General features: G+C 45.9%; 1 protein-coding gene across 1 annotated transcript in view; it reads right to left on the minus strand.

Moving 5' to 3' along the window:
- Nucleotides 1-16,863, minus strand: part of NCOA1 (nuclear receptor coactivator 1) — a 722,334-nt gene that overhangs the window by 517,210 nt on the left and 188,261 nt on the right. The window contains exon 2 of the mRNA XM_069233763.1: nucleotides 851-1,021. The gene's annotated coding sequence lies outside the window, so the exon portion shown is untranslated. The remainder of the gene's footprint in view (nucleotides 1-850; nucleotides 1,022-16,863) is intronic.

Raw genomic sequence — 16,863 nt, forward strand, 5'->3', positions numbered from 1 at the left:
GTCTACACATAACATAAAACCAGTCAGCTCAATTATGGAAGAAATTCTACTGATAGTAAACAACCACTCGGTCTACAGGTAATCTCAGTCATATCTGTTTTCTTATTTAACCCCTAAAACAGATTTACCCCGTCTCCTTGGGGGTGCCATGGCATGTACGCAGCCCTCGACATACCCAGTCTGTACATTTTGAACCTCACCCCTAGAAAATGTTTGTGAGTACCCATGGAATAGAGCGCACAGATGTCCTGTAAAACAAGCAGTGTGCTCAGGAGGTAGCTCGTGCAACAGGGAGTGTGGCAGAAGGCAAGACCTGCAGTGGCGGAATGGATTGTGGCCACACTCTGAGAAGTCAGAGATGCTGTAGGACGAGGGAAGCTTGCACTTCTGCGGCTGCGCAATGCTGCCTTCCAGCATGCTAACAGTGTACCCTGGCAGCCAGCGCTCACAGTCGTAGCTACCGTGAAAGTCTTACTTTAAGGTTTGGGCACCTGTTATGTGTGAGCTGACAAGCACTGCTCCTGCCACTAATCTGCAAGTTGGAGAAGCTTGCACGGCTGCTGAACGTGCTTTATTTGCCTTTGGTGTGTGACAATAAAGCTTGGAAACATCTTTTCACAACACAAGCCAGAGGGACCGAATTTGGGAAAGCGTGCTGCATATGCTAGAGGGAACATGAAGGCAATATTTTGCATAGGAGACAACGGTAATGATTCTGAGACCAGAGGGATTACGGCAAATTGAGCAATATACCAGCGTCAAACAAACTCGGGGATTGAAGAAGTGCCGAGGCCATTAAAAAGCTGCTGAACGGCCTCGCCACCAATAGCAGTAGTGAGCGGAAACCTACCTCTAGCTTTCTGGAACTACAAGGCGACGCATGGGACCTGGACTCGTTTGGAAATTAGCAAGCAGGAACGCCGGAGAGTCCTAAAACCGCAGGGTGCCCGAGCATCAGTCTTCCGCCGGCAGTCTTCAAATGAACTCTCGCAGCCGGAGGTCTGCCGCCAATTATTGGACTCTGTTAGGCGGGAAAAACAGACACTGCTTAAAATCTACCCACTCCATTAAACACAAACCACACAGGATGCAATGCAGCGTCACCCCACCAGTCTGCAGAAAGGGCCGTCATTTACTGTACTGTGGATATTGGCAAGAGGATCCGAGCCATGTTTATAAATGAACTAATTATTCACTTACCTGTAATGCGCTTGCTCGTCACGATTCATTCTCCACACAGCTAATTAAGAGCCAATACAAAGGGGACCCGTCACCAGAGAGAAACCGCAGACGGCACCATGGCCACTAATACCGAGAGCCGGGGACAAGGCAGTAATGCTGACTGTGTCGCCGACTCTATAGCGCTCCGCTGCCTTTCGACTATCTTAGCGCTATACAATTACCAGATACACACCCGCCAGACTGTACAGGGATCACTCAAACATGCCAGAGAATGCTGCACTGCCGTAAGGTGCCATCTTAACGCCTATGTTCAGCGGTATTATGAATACCTGGGCGACTAGTACAGCACCCCGAAGCGACAAAGTACATGTGTAGCGCTTTATAAAACGACACATTTGTATTTAGTGGGGTCGACTACTCATAAGAGACTGCTGCACGTATCATCATGGCAGTAAATACGAACACGCCAAGAGATGTGTGTGTTTACTGGAAAGGAAAGGATGGCTAGGCACGCCACAGTGCTTTAAATGGGCAGGTACTGTCCGGTACTGAGTACCTGCACTTCTTTAATTTGAAAGGGAGTGTACCTGAACTTCTCAGCACTTGCACAATACACTTAATTAGGAGAGTACCGGCACTTCACAGAAGCAAGCAGGTACTCTAGAGTGAGCACCTGCACTTTTGTATTTCCATGTATACATTTATCACGTGACGTGGGGGGAGGGGGTTAGACAGAAGGCAGTGGACCAGTGTTGTCACATCCCTGGACTCTAGGACGGTTTCAGGGTTCTCCAGGGAGAGGGTCACGCAGCTGCTTTGGGAAGGCCGGACTGTGGGTGCTGTTAGAGGTGATGGGGCTGAGAGATGCAGAGAGGAGTTAATCTTTCAACACTCTGGTGCCAGTGGGGGCGAATGTCTGGGCAAGATGTATCCGTGTGCGGCTCAGCTCACACTTGTGACGAGGGAGGACCTGCTCTGGGGGAGTCCCACCAGTGACAGTAGCTTGTTTATGGTTCGGGCTCCCAGTTTTATGGTATATATATTTGTTTAACATTTCCGTCTGTATTTATCCATATTTATTTCAGTCTTGAGAATAAATGGAGTCCTAAAATTGTATATTTCCACACTTTTTGAACTCTTAGACGTGCACTCATGTTAGGGTGACCAGATTTTGAGGAGCCAAAACCATGTTATGTCAGACATAAAAGAAGGACTAGAGACTTTACTATCACTTTTATGTCCCATTTTTTTGCATAGCTTTGTGAATGTGTGCCTATACATGTGTGTTTACATACATATTCATTTACAAGACTACACATATAAAACTAGGTATAGCTTTACCCCCCAACCCGCCCCCCACCCACTTCTCTCTACTCCCCACTCGTTTCTCTGCTGGGAGTCGACAGGGGACTGTGTTTCCTGACAGTAACAGATACATTACTTAATTATTTCATACTTTGTAGTGTCTGTTAAAAAAGAGAATACCTTTAACTTATGCTTCCCTAGATAATCTGACTTTTGTCCCAAAAACCGGGACATTTGTCTAAAATTAAGAGAAGCGTCAGGACACCGGGACAGTCCTCTAAAAACCGGGACTGTCCGGGGAAATGCAGGACGTCTGGTCACCGTAACTCATGTGGAAGCCTGTCACGTTTAAACAAATTAAGCAGCCACATTTAACAATACACTACACCCATAGGTGCATATTAGCTTTATACTACACATATACTCACGGGTGGTCCCTCCACGAGAGAGAAGGAACGTCCCCCCGCTAAAAAAAATGCCCCAGAACTAAAAAATAAAATGGTAATAAACTTTTTTTTATTACCATTTTATTTTTCAGCACCCCGTCCTGAACCAAGTGTCAGGATGGGGTGGGGCAATTGCTGCTGAGTGGCAGCAGGGAGCTCTGCACTTGTTTAAAGTGTGCATGTCCCTTTGCCTGACATGCACACTTTAAACTTCTCTAACTCAGCTGTCTTAAAACACCTGGGTTACAGAAAGCACAGGCCTCCAGCACTCTTGTGACCGCTGAGAGAGGCAGTTCCTACCAATCTTGGCACTGCTTTCATGCTCGTTACCGGCATGAAAGCAGCGCCAGATTTGGCTTGTGCTGTTCCTGGGTCCCGTCGTGAGTTGGAGCCAGGAGAGGACAGACGAGGAGAGGAACACTTCCCAAGGTAAGTGCAGCTTTTTTGCATTTTATTATTATTGTAACCCCCACTGTAAATACGAGCCAGCCGCCACTGCATTTATGTGAACATATGCCTATATTTAAGGAAATCTGAACATGTTTTGTAACTCCCTATCGGTCTATAAGCTCAGCGTTTGCCTGGAATTTATGAAAGGCAGCATGGAGAGTCTTTCACAAAAAGCACAATTTTCAGTATTTTAAATAGACAGGGAATATATTGTTTTTCTGTCTGTAGTTATCTGTAAAGATCAGTAAAAACAGAAAAATGGGAGCCTTACATATGGTAAGTGTTGGAAGTGGACCAGTGGCATCCACCTTACCTGCTGCGATAGGAAAGACCTTCAAGGAGTCTAGTCACTTGATGACATTTATTAACACTCCTGGATTTCTGGAAATGATGAAGGTGTGACAATGTTGGGGAGGGTAGAGTGGGCACACAAGGAAGGAACACAGATTATTTTCATCTCAGAGGAATGAATCCTTAGGGAGCGAATGACCATATATCTCCAATCACAGTAAGACCTCGGCTTGGAGAAAGGTATGACAGAAGAGGTAAGCGAAGCATCATCTTTATATATGCGGTTAAAACAACAGAAACAACGAGATAGTGATAATAACAGAGCTAGTAAGGAGAATAAATGGGATTTAACCTTTTTGGAAAGGGCAGAGAACACAGAACTAGGACCGGAATATACTTAGGACCAGGTTTGACTGCGCAGCAGTAGCCAAACCTAATGCAATCAAATGAAAAATAGCTTTAGGGAGAACTACTGAGATAGCACGTTTGGCTCTGTCAGCATGTTGCCCTTCCTAGCTTCCCGATTTGACTGGACAGAATTTGTGTACTTCACCTAAAACAAAAAGAGTGCTTGGGTTGCACAAATTATGCTCAGTGTGGTAGGTCTGAGATGGCTCTGCTGATGGGTCATTCGAAAATGTTATGTCAGATGCCATAGATCTGATCTGTTCATTCTGAAAAAGTTATGACAAAGGCAGTGGGCCTGAATTATTCCCAGGGAAAAGCATATGTTAAAGCCAAGAGGTCTTTATGGGTGGAGTAATACATTATCGTAAAGTGTGTTGACAAGTGAATCATTTTCTCTTACTGTTAGATCCCAGTTGGAGTTTCTCCACGGGTTCCCAGTGAATTAGCTGACATTGTTTAAAACTCTCTGCATGGCACACAAGGCTCTTGCCTTGAGTATTTCTGGACTTCAGACCTTAGTGCCCTCTCACATGCTTTGCTCCTCTTCTTATTCATGGTGGCTGTGCCTACGTTCCATCGCACCAGAGTAGTCAGACACACTTTCCTGGTTCTGACTCCTATTACCAGTTCACTATAGGTAAACGATCTTCCCATGTGAGTGCAGGATGAGCAGCATGCCTGTCAGAGTGCAGGTTGCAGCACATTATAGCCAGCCCTCTTAGCATTAACAATGCTTCTTTTGTGATATCGGCACAGAGGACATTGATTCCCTAGAATGGATGCCCCCCTTCAATTATTTGTCCTCAATAAACTGAATATGTTATCTCTATAAGGTCCTGAAGCCACCTTTGTTCCTCGTTTCAGTGTTAAGAATCTGTGTCTTAGGGGAGTTCCAGGGCCCTGGGTAAAGCAGACTCTTCTACATCCTAAGGCCTCTGTGACTGCATCAATGGAGATGCTAATCTCTTCAGAACCTTATTAAAAGAGATGCCAGCCTCAAGACTTGCAGAAGCTGGAGCCTAGGAGTTCACAGGAGGAGAGGCTGCGGCTTGGAGAACCAATTAGCTAGATTTTGGTGGCTTCCATATTTATTTTTGTCCCCTTAAAAACCTTTTTATTTTATTCGAGAGACTGACGGGCATACCAGAATGTAGCGTTACATGTATATAGACCATATGTTAGCATCCAGGATTGTAGTCTGGGCAGATGTGTGTGTTACATAAAAATGCTGATGTGTTTATTTGTGTGTTGACATACAGAAAAAGAAAACAAAAAAAGTTACAAAACAGTGTATACAAATAATAGTGATACACAGCGTTAGCTTCTGATGTTTTTCTTTTCTGGCAAACAGTCTATTGTGTCTGGACCTCAGTCCTCGTCAACTTGGATTCTGGTGGCCTCCAAGAAGGTGTTTAGCTCGATCTGTTAGAACCCATCTTGGCCATTCCCTTTTTCATGCTACCTTGTGGGGTCATAACATGCTCAGCATCCCATCTTGTCTCATCACTCTAGGTGTTCCAGCAAGTATGGCGTCACCTCTCCCTGGGTTTGTCTGCTGGAGTCTGACGTGTCTGAGGTGCTCTATCTCTGTGACATCACAGTCATCCATGTCTTCAGGCCAGAAGCAATCAATTATGTGCCACTGCTACAGTAACACAAAAGTACGCCGTAGCCCCAGGTTGTAAGATGTATACAGATGGTGCTTCTGGACAGGAAGGGTGGAGGCCTCATATATTACACATAGAATTCTAATGGAATAACTTGACTTAGTTACAAGGCTAGGACAGTGTCATTATCAGCCACGTTTTCCACAATTCCTTCAGCAAGACTAAGTGTGGAGGTTCTGAAACATCGGAAAACAATTTCAAATGACAGCCCCCCTGAGAAGGGGGCTGCAATGCCACTCACTCTGTCTCCACAACTTTGCCAGATAGAGGGTGAAGGATTGTTCAGGAAAAAGCTTACAACTTGGCTGTTTGTTCAGTAGATCTGCCTCTATTTTATCTAGCTGTTTCGCATAGCGCAGGGACACTCTCCAAGTATCTGTGCGCTGTATGAACCCCTGTACTTCAAAATCTATACCAACATCAACAAAGAGTAGTCATCGGAACAGCAGGGGACCATATTGCAATTCACTGGTCCTTTCAGTACACTGTTCCATCTAAGGCTCCTCTCTTCTGTGGAGGGATAGGAAGTGTCTGATTTGGAGGCAACTGTGAAATCCATTTGAGGTGTCGCATTTGTTTGTAAGACATCAGAACTGCTCCACTTTGCTGCTTTCTGTGAAATGGGGGAGGTAATTCAGCACACCGCGCCATTATCTTGCCACAGACTCACCACCATTGGCGAGTGAATATTCCATGGACTTTCTGTACGAACTTGTGTTTTTCTAAGAAGTGGTTAATTTTGTATTCAAGGAGAGTGGTTTGCAGTAGTGACTCTACACTTGCCTCAGCAAGGTATCTTTGCAGCCTTTTGGCAATATAAATGTGCAGTTGCCCAAGCATGTAGCCCAATACTAGGAAAAAGCGAACAATTCTTCCTCTTTTACCGGAAAGGCTCATCACGGCATCACAAACCATTTCAGATAAATTTGCCAATTTCCTTCTTGTAAGGGGGATCTCAGTTGCTTGTTTTCCTTTCAGAGGGTAGATGAACCAACAGTTGAGGCTGGATTATCCCTTCTGGGGTACGTAAAGTCTGACTGGCATATGGTTGGTCCTCACAGACAAGCACATATAAGATTACGTGGAATGATATGTAGAGCAATCATCAGTGGTGCTGAGTATATGACATTCCCCTCCTCATTTTTTCTCAGTATGACTGCAGTAGCAGAGTGTAGATCTTTCCTGGCTTTTGTCATGGGTATGGCTTGGCAGTGGAATTGTGGGCAACTTTACTTTCATCCACATTAAATGATGGGCAGGGAGTCCCCCATACCATACTCATTTTTCTCGGTGACAGGTTTGGTTTAGACATGCATAACATTTAACATCAGAAAAAAAGCTACCTTACTGGAGGCTCCCCTAAGCTTAATCAGTACATGTTTTTCCTTTCCCTGGCTGGTTTCTTGTAAAGTACAGAGACTAGCAAATGCATATACCCTTTACTGCTCCCATGCAACACATAAAACTGCTACTATAAGCCAAACTCAGCACTCCAGAAGTAGGACATACAAACAGTCCATACACACCCCAGCACAGCCGCCATCTATGTATATTAGTTGCCCATTCATTTTTGTCTCCAACAAAAGCAAACACCGATACATGTACATAAGATGAGAAAAATACATATGGATAAATACATATGTATATGTAACAAACAAAACAAACATAGGCACTATGAAATTCGTTCGCCCAACATCTAAGCTACTACAGAGACGAGGAGGAAGTGTTTCTCTCCCGACATTACCACTTGTACCAATATGGATGAAGGGTGCAGTGCTTGGGCCCACCACTGCACGGTTACTTATTCTGCAGTCCAGTCACTTGTGCAGTAAGGATGCTACCGAGGTTTAAATCCCCTGGCAGCTTTTCAGGAAACAGACATGACAAAGAAGGACCCATTCTTTATTAGATCATGGTTTGCCCACACAAAGTAAGTAGTAGCCCACTCTGAATTCCTCGCAGGAAGGACAGATTTCAGATGGTATTCGTTACTTCTGTAATATACTTTTTGATTCTGGATCGAGCTGCGCCAATGTGCCTTTCAAACTTGGCTACATTCTGCATTGTCTGAAGAGCAGATTCTTGCATTCTCGACTCTATGGAAATCTTCACAAGCAAAAGGATACAAAACCAAATTTCAAGGCTCGTTTTATTTTCTGAAACATCCCTCCTCATCTCGTATATAGCGATAAATGATGAAAACGTGCGCTTTTGTGCGTAACGAGACTTCACTACCATCATCTAGTTCATATGGAAACAACAGATTCATATTTCCCTAACTGCAGCAAATTAGCCCCTGGAGGCTTTAGAACCCTTATTGTAATCGAAAATATTTTTGCAAAACTGAATATTGTATGCGATTTTTCTGCCAACAAAATAAAAGTTGCTATACATTAGACGGGCCTTTTGGGACATTTTCCCACATGGGGAAAAAGGGACACATGCTTGAAGTGCTAAAAACAAACTAATTGCCAAACTGGTCATAAAGGAGTAGAAACTACTGAGCAGCCGCTCCCTCTTCCATGTTAAGAGAATGAGCCAAGCTCATAGTCAAGTTATTTCTATTCGCATAGTTAATTAAAACCATTACACCTCCAAAACAAGAAAAGTATGAATATACAGTAATAAAATCATGAATATGCAGTACAGCCGTAATTAGGTGCATAATAAATACTCATTCATTTGGGTTCGAGAACCATAAAATGCAATTAAAAAAACATCATAATCTCATTAAGTAGTAAAGTCGTGGGCTTGGCTTTGTAAAGTATGTTAAAGTGCAGTGCTAGACCACGGACATACCTGTACAGGATGTAGTAGAGTGGATGGGCCAGTGCTTAATTTGTGCTTGTTGTTTCCGGTGCTGAGCACCGGCACTTATTTTTGAGGGCCGGGCCTTGCTGTTGTGCCTCAAGCATTTGCTGCGAGCAAAAGACACATATGGGAAAGACGGAAGAAGGGAAATACAAAAAAGCGTCACAAAGGGAGAAAACAGTTGCAAGAGTGAGCTGAAGGGGACAGGGAGTGGCTTTATATGGATTGAAGAGGCCCGAGATGGCTTCAGGATTACGTTGTCTCAGTATCCCGTGTCCACAAATTTAATTGAAGCAGCTGCATGTTTAAGAGGAGGGCTTTGGGCACCGGCACCTCTGTATTTACAAATTAAGCACAGCGGGCGTGGCCGTGGCAGGAAACTGCCCAAGCTCAACGGTCAACATAACTATGCGAAACTATATAACTATTTGTTAAAGTGACAGTGCTGGGCAGCGGCGGTCCTTGCCGATCTCAACGCTACTTTGATCCTCCTGGCGCCGAATGGCTCGAGAGGCGATCGATGCTCAGCTGCAGCGACCTTTGCGGCTGCCAGTGGTGGCAGCAATTCACCAGAATGCTGGGGGTAGTAGATGTGACATCACACGCCCCTTGACCTCCACTTTCACTTACACACAAAAAAAATCACACTTACACACACACTCGCCCGCAAGCACGTACACAACAGACATTTAAAAATATTTTTCCTTAATTGAAGGGCATATTTCATCTAATTGTATCCAATTTTTATTACACTAATAGTGAATAATAACTCATTATTCACTATTCACTATTAATGTAACCAAAAATTGACCGAAAACAAAGAATGGAGCCCCCATAAAAACGAGCTGCCACTGTGTTCCTGGCACTGATTTTGCCACGTCCGAGTCCAGGGGTGGCAAATGGCAAGCCAGGGGTTGCAGCTGCGACCCCTAAAGGACATCCATGGTGACAGCTACTGTACAAATTTTGCTAAAACGCCTTTGATAGCCCTGAGTGTCATGACTGTAGTCCAGTGCCACGACGAGCCTTCATTTCCCCATGATGGCCTTTATTCTTGTCTCAAATATTTCCAGGAAATCTACCACCTGGATATTTAGACTAGTGTATTCTGGGTTAAGTGCGGTTATTAAGGCTAGCCCTTATGATCGATTGGCAGCCTGATTAAAGGCGCCACACAGCATCGTTGTATGGTCTTATAACATTGCTGGGCAGATGTAAAGGGCATGTATTAAAGTCTCTTTTTCCGTGCCGCAGAGCCTGCAATCTATCTTGGCAGGTTTTAACCCAACGGCGGTTCCTCCGCTATGGTGGAAGAGCAAGGTCTTCCTCCCCCCAGCAGCAGCCTCTGCAAACCTTCAACCACAAAAGGATAATAAACTGTGTTTCTCATGTTTTTGTTGTTAAAGGGGTGGGGCAGTAGGGATGAGGGGAGTGTGCTGTGCACTCCCCTCAGTGCACATGTGTTTATGGCCGGCCGCCTCAGGCTGGCCAAACACACATGCGCACTGTGTTATTTCCAGCCCGGCATTCTGTTGCCAAGCTGGAGAGAAAAGGCATAGGCTCCCAGCCTGCCTGGGAGCATCCTGGCTGGGCGCTCCCAGCCAATCCTAATGCTGCTCTGGATTGGTCACAGGGCAGGCTGTGAGCCTGTGCCTGTTGAGGACGGGAGAGCGGAGGCGGTCAGGTAAGTTTTTTTTTTATTATAATTTTTATATGAATAAATCCCTCCCCCCTTGTAGCCCCTGCGAGCCGCAACAGTATTAATCAGGTGGGAAGTTGGTCCAAAGTTGGTTGGATTCTTAAGCAGATACGCATAAGATTAAGTTTGATGTAGAATAGGAATCTAAGGTTGCAGTGTGGCTGTGATTTTAGAGACTTCTAAGAATTAATGAATTGCCAGGCATGTGCTCGCTTCCCCATAGTCACTTTATCTTACTGTATGGAAAGAAATCTGGTGAATTTGCTAAGAATTTGTTTGAACTCACCAATTCAGGCCCTGGTAATCCATAAATCAGAGACTTGCAACAACTGGAGAGCATCTCGTAAACAGCTTCTGAATATTGATTTTGAATTCTTATTTCAAGCCAGACGCATGCAGCTAATGTGCTGTCCTCTGCCATCTAAATCTATGGCTCATTTTTTAGAAAAGAGCATTTTATAGCAAGTGATTATTTTATTAAACCAAGCTTTAGACGCAGTTGTGCCTGCGATGTATAGTTTGGAAGCCTATCGACGATCTGCAAAAAGCAGACCTTGTAATCTTCTTTCCTACCCTTATTTCACAACCATACGCAATGGACAGGATCAGCTTCACCACCATGGCCTTCTGTAGAGGCCTTACTATCGGGCATCGAGATCTTGAGAGTAAGTGGAAGCGTGAGGCCAGGGAGACAGCTTCAGATTTCAGTGTCCATGTGTGGGGCGAAAGTGCCTCTTGAGTCAAATACCATCCCAAGATATTTATACTTTGATTCAATGGATAATTGGAACCCATCTATAAACTATGATCCAGGTATATTTAACTTCTTACTAAATTTCATAATTTTTTTTTTTTTTTTTTATAGTTGATTCCACCTTTGTGCCCTTTTGTGTAGCATCAAAGAGCATCTTATAAGCCATTGCAGACCTTTGGGGGGGCATACCCATTGGGAGCAAATTATTGGCATATAAGGTGTGAGTGAAGCGGAAGCCCCCTAAATTTGAAGGATGTGCATTTATGAGTTCCAATTCTGTAGAAAGGCTTGAAAAGTAGATATTAAACAGTAAGGGGGTAAGAACGCACCCTTGTTTCAGGCCAACTATAGTGTGTATTTTTTGAGAGAGAGCTTGGTACAATCTCTAAGCTTGAGACGTAACCAGGTTTTGGTGTAGAGAAGTTGAATGGCTCTCGTAATGTTTGGTGGGGTCCCAGTGCCGTTGAGTTTCTCCCAAAGTAGATCTCGAGGTGTTTTAATGCCACATTAAAAGCAATAAAACTGGCATAAAGTATTGACTTTTCAATAAAGGCCTTTTTGATGCAGAGTGTTGAAGCAGCAAGATTTTATATTGTTCCCTGACCTGTACGAAATCCTGTTTGGTTCCATGGAATAAGTGCCAGATTATCAACCCATTCTTGTAACTCTTGCAGCACTAGGCTTGTAAAGCACTTGGAAATAATATCGAGCAGGGCTACTAATCGGTAATTTACTGGGTCGCCTCTATTGCCCTCTTCGCACCAAGAGTCTGGGACTACCTGATGGAGACTCACTGCACTGAGAAGACAATTTTTTTTTGCCCATAAATCGGGGTAGGCTTTAAACAGGGCAGAGGGAAGTCCATCTGTTCTATTCCTTATGATCATTTCTTTTGAACTGTTTTTCCGTTCAGCTAGTTCTGATTGCCGGTTAGGTAGTCTCATCCTGATCTTAGCGATGGCCGATCTTGTGCCCCAAGTTAGCACTCCACCTCGGTTACATTCGTCCTTATCGATGCCCTTCAAATTATTGTGGACATCTGGGCCGATAGTTTACCAAGTCCTTGGTAGGTTCGTTTGGCTACACATTTGCCTGGCCTTGGTGGCTTTGGTAATGCTCCTCGGGGGGACTGTGAATTTGTTGGCGAGCCAGGCTTTCTCGCATCCCATATTCCGATGGCTTCTCTGGCTTTACATGAAGTGTTTCCGCAGATGGTGTGCCCAGCACTCCTGGCTTATATCTGCACCATAATCTATGGTATTGCATGTATGGAGCAAATTTGCCCAGAACCTGATGGAGTACTGTTTCTTCACCACCCACACTGCCCTCTTATTCTCTTGGTGCAATTTCATTACTTTATGCTGTTGTGCTTTGATCAGATAATTGCGTTTCAACAGGCGGTACGCTCTCTATTTAATGCCCTTTTTGCTGAAATGAGATTTTTTTGACATTCACGGTGACCTTTTCAGTTTAGCGGTTAGTTGAAGGGAGGAGGTTTTCTCACTGCCGTACTTTGCTACCAGAGCCTTGCAATGCTGTTCCTCGGCCATTCATGGCATTGGGCTCTGCGAGTGGGTATTTATTTAAAAATGTCATACAGTCTGTTAGTTTCTTCTTGCCGTTGTCGTTGGCATCGTAGCCGCTTCGAATTTTCTGAATTTGAATCGGAAATTAGAATGTTGGCTGGAGATTTACTGTTTGTGAGTTGTGGTTGCTTTCTTCTCAGCTTCAGTTTTAAAATCTGCGATATATTTAGAAAGTGTCAGAGAAGCGGCTGTATAGGCCATCACTGTTTTGAGTTATGCATCTAAGCCGGGGGTCATTCCTACGATTCTCCGATTTAGGATTCATGATCCTGAATCTGTTAACCACAAAGGGAGCAGAGAACCCTGGAAACTCGATTTGCCTTGTTGGAGGAACTGCCTGTTCCAGAATATTCCATGCTGCATCTTGTGCCGAGAAACTTTCATCGAATACTTGCAGACTGGAGATGTCTGAATTAAAATCCCCAGAGACTATTATAAATTGCAGACCATGAGCTGATTTCAGATTGTTGAGGATCATTTCGAAGACCGGTGTGGCTGCCGACTATGGGTTGACCTGGAGTTTCAGTTGCAACGAGATCTGTATTGCTAAGCTCCGTTTTGGACTCCTTTGGGAAAAGCGCCCGCCCCGCAGTGGGGGGGCGCGTCCCGTTAGGAGACGGGGCCTCCAAGGCCCTGGGGCACTCCCCCCCCTTTCCTTCTGCCGGGGGTGCCGGAGTTCGGCCGGATTTCCGCCCTGGCGCCTCGCGAGGCGTTAGGGCGGAAGTCAATCCTGCAGGGGGCATGAAGTGGGGCCGGCGTTCGCCGTGCGCCGGTTCCGGCCGGCGCATACTGGTGGGGGGCTATTTAAAGGCCCCCCCAAGAAGGCTAGACCTTCTTTTCCTGTGTGCGGCGGCGGGACCTGGCGTGCGGCCCGCGATTGTCCCACCCACCCTCTCCTTTATGTTTAGTAGTTTGGAAAGAAGTTGGGAAATTGAGATAAAAAATGTGACTAGAAACAATAGGAGGGGTTCCCCAAGGTGGGGCCCCCAGGAGGACATCTGGGATAGGATCCTGAAGTTCTGAGCCAACCAGCGGATGTACACACCAGATCAGGGGGTAAGAGACCTCAGATCGCTGGGGGAGAACATGGGGCTCCAGCTCTTGGCTCCCCCCATTACACCCCAGGGCTGATTGGTGTTTGGAGGGGGGGCGGAACCCGAAACTGGAGGACAAGGTACCGTGTAGTCGGGGTAACCGTCCCTCCTAGGGATACAGGTGACACATGGGTCACCTGTGTGGTCCAAATGGTGGTTCAGGACAGGAAGGGATCCTGTCAGATTGGTTATGGTCACAAGAATTTCTCAGTAACATGTAAATAAAAACTGTTTTCCCTGTTGACTAACCTTGTCATGCTTGCTATTTGATGTTTGGCTTATTGAAGTTATGAGTCATTTTGAATTATGTCTTTTTGAAATAAAAGATACTTCTTCCAACGAGTAAAGCTTGTCGTCTCGTGTATTCCTGGCGTGGGGAGTGTGGGCCGTTTTGGAGGCCTCCGGATCGTAACAGCTGAGCCTGGTTCAGTTTTTGAGAATCCCATATACCCCTCGGGGCACACAGTATTCCGCCCATGTCTCTTTCAGCAATATGACGTGGAACTGCCTAAGGGAGTCAACCACTTCCGGGTTAGTGACGTTGCTGTGGATTCCTGATACATTCCATGAATGGATGAAAAACGAAGCCGCCATTGGTCCATTGATATCAGTTGAGTGCTTCCTGATGCTGTGTGGTTGAGCTATGTTCCACATTCATAATTCCCTCTTTTCTGCCAATACCGAGGGGAGGCGGGACCGACCGGATTTCACTAGTGCATCGGCTTGCTGGGGCCCTTCCGGAACTGAATGTGCCGCCTTTAAGTCAGCCCGAGTTTGATCCTGTTGACTTGAATGTACCGTGCCAATGCGGTTTCTAAGGATGGAAAAGGAATGTGTGATGGCTGCTTTTTTTTTTCCAGAATAGAGAACAGTTGTTCTCTGCATTAATTAACTGCACAAGATAGGTTTTTGTGCGGCTGATACGGCCCATTGTGACATTCTGTCTGTATACATTGCTTTCAAAGGCTCATGAACAGTTGGTAAAAGAGATGAATAGCGATTGTCGTGATAGGACGAGATCTTTATGCCCAATTCTCAAAAAGTTTATTTTTCTCCAAATCGATGATGCCATAGTTATCAGCGTGGGCTCTGTCACATGCAATCCTCTGGGTTTTACAAATGCTACTGAGGAGATGTCTGATTAGTTAAGGTTTTCTCGAGTCTCAACATTCTTAAATAGTTTCGTCAGGTTGCCACGATTTAATAATATATCATGTGGCCCTAACGAGACAGACTGGGGCGCCAGCGGGCTGGCATGAGCTGGGGATGCACACATTGGGAGACCTCTACTGCGATGGGTCACTCCTCTCCATGGAGGAGCTCATCTCTGACACTGGCATCCACCCAGGGCAGTTTCCACTATACCCTTCTGTCCACGTGGTCGTTGATAGCACAAAGGGGTGACATCCAGCAGGAACCCAACATGCACCACACAATGCAATACATTCACATAATGGGGAAGGGCCACCACCTGATGAGGTGGATAGTCAGCTCCTTGCCCTTCCACACCGCTGCACCTTTAACCGGCTGCAACAGCACTGTGGATGCGGCCTCAACACACAATTTCACCGACGTAGAATGGTAGCATATTTTGGAACACCCTGCTCCGGTATCCTGCAACACCCGTTTCAGGTTAATACAATACTATCTGTTGCAATGTGTTGCATAGAGCGTACCTCACCCCCAATTTATAGCAATTTCCTGCGCGATGACATAAACTGCCCCCGCTGTCACACACCTGATGCTGACTTATTGCACATGTTTTGGCTCTGCCCACCCCTCAAACTATTGGCTAGATATCACAACTCAGCTGAAACGATGCATTGGATAAAGCACTAAACATACCTTGGATGTGTGCTTGCTGGGCCTCCTGCGCCGCACCAAGAGGGCCACACAATTCATAGATCTGGCGCCCCTTCTGGCTAAACGCCAAATCATATGCAGGCGGAAATCTCCTAGCCCTCCCAGGTCACCAGCTGGGCCCTCTATGGAGGCCTGGGCACAAACCGAAAGCAAAGCACTCCACGCGAAGACACCAAAGGTCTATGTAAATACCCAATAGCCACCGCTTGGGACGGGTTCTCATCACCACACGCTAACATGCACGAAACAGACAACACCCTCAGAGGGGAGCCTATGGCGGTGTAGATCATGACCTGGAGCCACAATACACCACAATTGCGACGATGCGTCCTTCCTACCATACACTGGTCGCTATGCCGACCACAGCTCAACTGAGGCTCTGCGATTCTTTCACATTGAACCGTTTTACTTCCCCTCTATCTTTTTCTCTGTATGTCTGGTGCTCGCTGACTTGCTATGATAAGTGACTGGGACACACAACTGATCTGAGCACTGGATTAACCAGTCTATCATGTACTTGACAAAATGCAAATAAAAAGAGTTAAAAAAGAACAGGGCAGAGCAGGACTTTATTGCCTAGTTGCTTGGATCGTGGTGACGGCCGCCATCTTATTGGCTGCTTGGCTGGGGGCGGTTTGTGTCATTTTTGTTTCAAGTGCTTTATGCCCCTTTGGGCTCTTGTCCGGTAATGGCGGCTGCACTGACACTAAGGGGATATTATCCCGGGTGGGCTGACTCGTGCCACGTTGGAACCTGATGTGCTGTAATCGTCCTCTGCAATCATGGCTTCCGTCTGACTGGGGCGTACCTTCCGGCCCCCCTATGGTCGGTCCTCCTCGCCACCTGAGTTTTCATGATGTTTTGGAAATAATTTCCCTTCAGTCCTCTTCGTCTCCTGGACGGCTATTTTGAAGTTGCGTTTCCATCATTTACACAGCCTTTTGTGGTCTCTCTCTGACAATGGACCTCGTTGACTCCTAACCTTGTCGGCTGGGCTGGATGCCTCACCACTGTGTGGCGCGCCCAGGGTTTGATGTGCCTGATCCTGGGTGCCATTTGTAAGTGCTGCATTCATTCCTGACTGCACTGGCACCTGTAGAGGAGCATCTGAGTGGCCAGTAGCATATATATTGACTTGCAGAGGGGCTGTTGGAGGGGCCAGGTGGACTACTGGTTCTCTTGTGCATCCTTGGCATTAACGACTGAAGGCTCAAGCCCTGTGCGAGGCGTTGCTCCAGGTGTAGGGGTCTTGGCATCAGGTGTATTGCTTTAAGAAAGAGTTTTTGAGGGTGCACCTGTCCCAAGTG

Source organism: Pleurodeles waltl, chromosome 5 (genome assembly GCF_031143425.1).
Source record: "Pleurodeles waltl isolate 20211129_DDA chromosome 5, aPleWal1.hap1.20221129, whole genome shotgun sequence".
Classification (NCBI taxonomy): domain Eukaryota; kingdom Metazoa; phylum Chordata; class Amphibia; order Caudata; family Salamandridae; genus Pleurodeles; species Pleurodeles waltl.